This window comes from Crassostrea angulata, chromosome 1 (genome assembly GCF_025612915.1).
Source record: "Crassostrea angulata isolate pt1a10 chromosome 1, ASM2561291v2, whole genome shotgun sequence".
NCBI classification, from domain to species: Eukaryota; Metazoa; Mollusca; class Bivalvia; order Ostreida; family Ostreidae; genus Magallana; species Magallana angulata.
The window spans coordinates 56,955,800-56,963,592 of NC_069111.1; the positions used below are offsets into that span (position 1 = coordinate 56,955,800).

Sequence of the window (7,793 nt, forward strand, 5' to 3'; positions counted from 1 at the left end):
CAGTTTTCTGTACTGTGGACAGACACACTTATATTATTTACGCTTAATTGCTAGATGCGTCCTTGTTTACGTCTTAAAAACAATGGCCGATGTCCGATGTTTGTCCGAGGCGCGAACTTGTGAGCTGAGCTTATTTTTCAATTCATTTCATTGGCCAAAACATGAGGTCACGAACTTTTATGGATCGGTGTATTATACTCAAATGAAAATATAATTTTTAGACGCTTTCAATTCACATATGTTTTCGTAGATTTTACTTATAGACTGTTTTTTTCCCCCAAAAAATGTGTGCCGACCTGTCACATTAAGAATTTATTTTTTTTAAAGTGATAAAAACTTTAGGCTAAAGTCATTTTGATTTACAAGACGTTTTATCTACTAGAATTTAAACATTGTTTTAGGTAACTGTATACTTTAATCTCCTTAAGACATGGGTAAAGTCCACTCATGCATTTTCCATAGGTGGTAATGTTAACGTTAGGTTTCATAGCTCCGGCCCTAATTTTCGGTCAGCAACGAGGGACCTCTTGCATGAAAGCTCATCAAATTGTTTCTTTCCGGTTAAAATTTCGTATTTTGAAGTCAGATTCGTTTTCCGGCAAAATGCGTCTGTATTGAAAAACTCTGAAAATGAAAGTAAAGCATTTTGATTGATAATAAATGTATATACACTCTGCAAATGTAGGAACTATTTTGTTTAAAGGCACTAATTTGTTGTCCTTCCGATTCTATAAATAGTTAGAGGGATATACCCACATAAGGCGTCGTGTTTGGATATTTATCGGGATACAAATATGGGTTGGTCACGTGATCAAATTCAATAAAGCTCGCAGAGCTTTAATGGAAGATTTGATCAAGTACCAACCCGTATTTATTGCTTTAGAGCCTTCGCAGGGCATTTTCAGAGAAAACTCTATCGCAAATTCAAATTTAAGAGCATAATGATTTTCCTCCGATATTAGAGAGGCATCCTATTTAAACCATAGAGAAGCATATCTAGAAGGAGTAAAACTTGACCGTGAATGGAGTAAATACGAATCGAGGTTTCTTAAAAAAGTCAGAAATAAACAAGAGATGTTTAAAAACCACTTATGCCCCCTTCTTTGGAAATGTCTGAGAAAACAAAAGAACAAAAACTGCAAAAAATTGAAATTTTTCTACGTCCAATGGGCATAACTCTGTGGAAAATTGCTCGATTGTACCCAAAATCAAAAAAGACATGATTGTGATAAACCTGTTTATTAAATTTCATGGTAATACGTGCATCCTCTCCGAGGAAAACGAACGGAAACTGTTAGTGGACCGACCGACTGACAGGGTAACGTACTGAGCTACTTATACTACCAGGAGAAGGGTTCGTGCCTGGTTTTTTCCAGGGTTTTGGATGTACACTAACAAGTTTAGTAATATAATGATTTTCTATTGATGTCAAAAATGATTGGTATAGCCTAACCTTACTTAGGTTAATAATCAACTAGTAATTTCAGGGAATCTAGAATATTTACAAACACGACAAGGGTATAATAGATATATAATTGACACTGTGTGTGATGCACTGGTGCTGCCTTGTTCAGGTCGGACAGTACACACCCACAGTGACAATCCACTGAGGTCAACCAGTCTGCTAAAATGACTGACCGTCCTCAGATTACGTAGTAGCCCTTCAACCACTGTACACACTGTAGCTGCCTTATTTAGGACGGACAGTGGGCACAACGGCCTGGACGACAGTCTAATCAGCCACTAGAGAAAGGAACAATGGCTAGCCTCTCTGAGGAAAGCCTACTGTACCAGACCGACAAGCCAAAACGACTGCAATGCCTAATTTACAGTACCAAGAGGACAACCTCTCTATGGCCTACCGAAACACTTAACGCCGTTTCGAACGGACAAGCTCTGTATTGACACGATACCTTTTATTTAACTTCACTGACTTCTCTCTTCTGTTGATCATTTTCTAAGCAGCCGACAGCCGATTCACCGTCGTATTTATACCATTGTATCACGTGACATTGACAAAGAAACTAAAAGAAAAAACCGGTCCGGGGCGAAACTAAAAAATCCGGAATTATTACAACAGCAGCAAACCAATGTGCCCTCCTTTCTTGGAATTTCACTATGACTACTTTTATAAAAGCGATTGTAATTTTCAAGAACATTTTGTTACGAAATCGAACAATGAAAATGATCTTACGGGAAATTTAAGCCACGACCATTCATCCTAAAATTAATGTTATATTTTGTAAAAAAAATTAAATTAATTAATGATAGTTCGTATATCAAAATACAGATGTTTTTTTTATGCCTAAACTATGTTTTCATTATTATCGCGTTTCCCTTCGCTTGGATGGCGAGACAGTCGGGGAAACCGATAAGAATCACCAGCAACTTACAAGTAGGCTAAAAATATCTTTATCAATATAACTTCAGACAATTTTACAACAACGTGTGTCTTGCGATCCGCAGACGATATCTCTTAGCGCACGGGCGAAACCACCCGATACCCAATGAATTCGCCCCCGCACTTACAGTAGTGGGTAAAATCACCACACTCCCTTCGGTTTTAAAAACCTGACCCCCAATATTACAAAAAAGACATATAGTGGGTAAAATTACCACACTCGCCCCGATTTTAAAAACCTGACCCCCGATATTACAAAAATAGACATATACATAAACACAATTCTGAGCCCCTGCAATCGACAATACTGGTGTGATTAACTAAAACATTGTGATTTACTATTACTTATAAAACTCTTGGCAAGTATACTGAGGTATCCTTTCTGCAATTTCAGCAGCAATACCTACACATTTCGAATGAAGCCAGTCTCTGCAGGAATCACATTGCATCATTAATCCATTAGGATTTTGTTTTTTACACACACATTGGACTTCTGTACCTTTTTAGTCCCCGCTTTGGCAATTTTGCGACAATAGTTTCATCATACTTAGCAATACCTTTACAATGAGACCCTGTACCCCTGAATGGTCTATCAGGCTGTTTCCCAAGTCTCTTCTCAGTGGCAGTATCGGCAGGGACTTTGGCAGAAGTGTTATTGCATGATCCACCGGCACTTACCTCATCATCTGGATGATCACCCAAGTCTCTTGGCGACTTACTTTGCCGTGATCTCATGTAATCTACCAACCACTTTGGCAGTTTCCGTGCATCACATTTTAAGTTTGTCATGATGCATGACATTGACCTCCCGACGTGATTTCACTGCAAAAACTGTGTCGGACTTTGCTTCAACTATGACACCCGGGCATATCCACATTGACTCTACTTTCTTCCCTAGCTGCGTTCCGACGGCCGTACACAGCATCGCCAAATTTAAATTGGTGTTCTGTGGCTCTGTTATTGTGTATCTGAAAGCTCAAGTGAGCTATTCTGATCACATTTTGTCTGTCGTCCGTCTGTCTGTCTGTAAACTTTTAACATTTTCAACATCTTCTCCAGAACCACTATGCCAATTTCAACCAAATTTGGCACAAAGCATCCTTAGGCTAAGGGAATTCAAAGTTGTTAAAACTAGGGACCACGCCCTTTTGCAAAGGGACATAAGGCCTAACAAAAAATGGTTTGTTTCTGCTTTCCCGACCGACCCTAACTTAAATCCGCCGACCCAAACAAAAAAATTCGATTTTTTTTTTTTTTCGTAAATTTCCGTTTTTATCCGTTTTTTGTTAAAATTTCGTTTTTATCCGATTTAAAAATTTATTGTGTCCTCTAAATTTAAGTCGTAGAAACGCTTAAAGAATTTATTTAGATGTCATCAGTGCTGTGTAGATGTTTGTTATTTACAAATGGCAGCACATGTCGTGCCAGTCGAGCTGGAGAAATGCTCACACCAGCCGGGGAAAAAGTTCATACGATCTTTTTCCTCCGGACTGTCGTTACATGAAATATATGATGACATACACGGAAGTCATTCCGGAAGTATAAAAGGTAGCGAATTTTCTGTTCACTTTTGGGAATTCGAAGTTGATGGAACGCTATCAGTCGGCGACTTGATTGGCACAATCTCTTCTATAGGAGCCAAAAGTTTGAGATGTGTATACCAGGAATATCCAGATATGTCTGTCCTAAAAAAGCTGCAGATTGTGCCACGAAGAAGGCAATTGACGCTTTCCAACTGTTGATGTCAAAGGGCCGCAATTATCCAGATAAAAAAGATTACAGGTGAGTGTTGTGTCTATCTAGCGCAGACTGATAAATATTCCTTTAGGATAAGGGGAATATATTTTTATCAGTTCTGTAAAACTAATTCTTGTTTTCTTTTTTCTTCAACGAAAACAATTTAATCTTAAAGCAATTGTTTAAATGTTGTATATTATACATGTATGTCAAAGCTGCACTATCTGAAAAGGATTGTAAAAATTTATTCAAGTATCATTGCATGACAATGCATTCCTAACAAATAGTATTAAAGCAATATTAACTTGGTGTGCAATAGCAGTGCATGTATTTGTCAGAATCTACTATATATAGGAGAGAAAATGTGGCAATTAAATTCTCACAAATGCATGTTCTGTAGGACAATCCTCTGGTATAATGAATGTGAAGGGCTCGCAAACAAACCTTCCAATATTGATATGTATTAAAGAATATTTTTTGTTTGAATACCATTGAATGGCAAGTGATTACCCATTTGTTTTCCATAATTTTTAGATATAAAGTAGACATGGACATCCTATTCATTCATAAATAAATGTTGAGTTGATGGATATTATCCGGCTTTTAAATGTCCTTGATTCTCTCAAATATTAAACTGTATAAAAATGTGTTACTTTCAATTACAGTAATTTAACCAAGAAGGATGAGTTGTATAATGAGCTGGTTGCAGACTTCGGAGAAAAAGAATTGAGCTTTCCTAAAGCCACAGCTAAAAGTGATGGACAGTATTCCAGACAGGTAAAATTTAAACATGGGAAACAACTTAATGTTCACTATAAAAATATTTTAAAGTATATGGCAAAAATAATAGATTTTGTAATTTTTTTCAAGTACGACAGCTGATTGGACCAACAGTAAGTTGAACATATGGCACAATGCTTTACATTATGCCTGAATATATATATATATATATATATATATATATATATATATATATATATATATATATATATATATATATATATATATATATTGGTTGTGGCATTGTAGGTAGATGGACTTTAAACTTTGCTTATATACCAATAGCTAACTCTCCATTTAGCATGCACTTTTCTGATACACAGAATTTAAGCCTCAAAATATTTCCCCCATCTCAATGATGTAGAATGCATTTTGTTAAATACATGTATATATTAACGGTTTCTAACAATTTTTAAAAACACCTGAAATCAATGTGGATTTTACACTTTATATAGCTTTATTATCTGACAGTTTTAAAACGTTTAAAACTCTTCATCAAATTCTATACCTTGTTTAGGCATGAAATTGTATTGTTATCATTTCTGGTCTGAATTTAAATTTGTATTCGAAATATAAACATCATCTGTACATGTATATATTTGCTCTAAGAAAACACTTGAATTTTAATACAATATATTAAATTTTTTTAAACATTTTCAGGTGCTGTGTAATGCTTTGTGGTATGTTACAAATAAGCATGACACCATCGATGAAGAGAGTTCTAGAAGTGTTCTTACAATCCCAAAGTTTTTCAAAAAATACCAAAACTATTATGACACTAAAAGAAAAAAAGATGAAATGTATAAAATTGTCAGCCAATTCCTTGGAAAGTCATAGTCAGGCCCTCTACAGTATACTTTTGAAACCAGTGATAAAAAACAGTCCTTCCTGGTGCAGATTGCATGATGACATCAAAGCCTTAGCAGACTGTTTGTCCCATTACGAAGATTTTCTTAACAAAAAGGCAAAGGAAATAGGCAACAACCACAACTTACTACACCCAGTAAGAACAGTTGGTGAATTTACTTCTGTAGAGCACAGAAGAAGCTGTAGACCTTGTGACCTTGACAAAGGATAAACTTTATTGGATGTTGCACTTAGAGAAGGGTCAGGAGACTTTCATGTTTTTACGATGAAGAAAAATACTTGGAGCATCCATTTCAAAGCAATATTCAGAGGTACAGATTCTTCTCAGAACTACATCTGACAGTGCCGATAGACAATTCAGATTTTGTCCGGGCGGCTCGGTTGTGTCAAGTGTTTGTGTTGTCCCAGCAAGCGAAAAAAGATCAGAACAAGAAATTCTTGTTGATAGGGCTAGGTTTGCTTTAAAAAAAACAAGCATCTTTTCAAGGAATATTACACCAGAGCCATGAGACGAGCATTTAAGGAGAAAGTGAATAATATTACCCGTATATCTCCGGCAGTTCTAGATATGATATATAAAGAACTTACCCTGGATGCTTCTACTGCAGCACATCTAGACACTTAAGAAAGACTACGCTTAATATCTCTTGGTGAAACAGAACTTATTGCAGACCTTCGACATATTAATCCAGGGAGGCCATCTGACAAGTTTGATGAGTTTTTCCAACATTTGGCATCAGTTGTTGAGGAATCTACAGCAGCAGATGAACGGCGACACTCAAATGCCCATCTTTCAGAATGGATTTTTTTTAGGTGACTTGATGGAAAGAGCTATTGAAAGATGTCCAGCAAATACACTGATTCCTTCAAAAGCACTAGTGAGGCTGCAGTTTGCACCCAGAAATCCCTTTGCCATAACAGCATGGTCATTTACATCAAAGATTGATGTGCAATATAAAATACAGAAAAGACAATTAAGAGCATACCATCCAGATGAACACTATTTTAATGCCTTGTTCAAATACCAGAGCTGAACAATCTCATAGATATTAATGTTGTTTTCTTCAGTTGCGATGACAAGGCAAAAGTTCCAATAGGAGAACCTGGATTTGCTGTGAGTACTGGTGTTAGAGGAAAGACATCTATTGCGCCAACATCAACAACACTTGTGGCGGGAGATAATGATATGACAAAATCTAGCCTAACACCATCTGTATCTCTGCAAATAGATATACCAGGATATACAGATGACTCTTTTGTCAGAGGACAAGTTAGTGTGACATTGAATGACTCTGTGTTTCAAGCATCCACTCCTTTCAGACATGCTGTTTCAATATCCAAACAAATTGTGGACAAAGAGCAAGTCAATGTTTTGTTAAAGTATTCTGATGGAGGAGTTGATCACAGAAACAACCTAGAAAGTGTAAAATGTGCATATATATGTATGTTCAACGAAGTAAATCTTGATATGCTAATACTCTGTATATGTGCTCCTGGCCACAGTTGGCGAAATCCTGCTGAAAGAGTGATGTCTATTCTTAACCTTGGGCTACAGAACTGTTCACTAGAAAGAGAAAGACTTCCTGAACACATGAAGCTTTGTTGAAAAAATGCGGCAGTATGAAAGAGATCAGGTAAATGTCTGTTAAAGAACCACATCTGAAAGAGGCATACAAAACATCAATTGAGCCAGTTCAAGCCCTTATTCAAAATAGATTTAGAAGACTTAAACTGAAGGACAAGTCAATAGAAACAAAAGATCCAATCATCGAAGATGAAATTGACCTGTTCAAGAGACATTTAAGAGAAATGTTCCCAGAAATGAATTTGGAAAAACTTCAGAAAGTGAACACAGACAAAGTCAAGTCATACACCAGTAGGAAACAAAGGCACTGCCAGGAGAGGCAATATAGCTTTCAAATAAGGAAATGTGCAGATGCTGGCTGTTGTATTGCTCCAAACATACCAAGAGAGAAAATGGCTTGGCTGCCAGACCCCGTTTTGAGAG

General features: G+C 36.6%; 1 pseudogene; it reads left to right on the forward strand.

The window, feature by feature from the left end:
- The first annotated feature begins 3,770 nt into the window (after positions 1-3,770).
- LOC128175679 (uncharacterized) lies at positions 3,771-5,755 on the forward strand (annotated as a pseudogene).
- Positions 5,756-7,793: the final 2,038 nt, after the last annotated feature.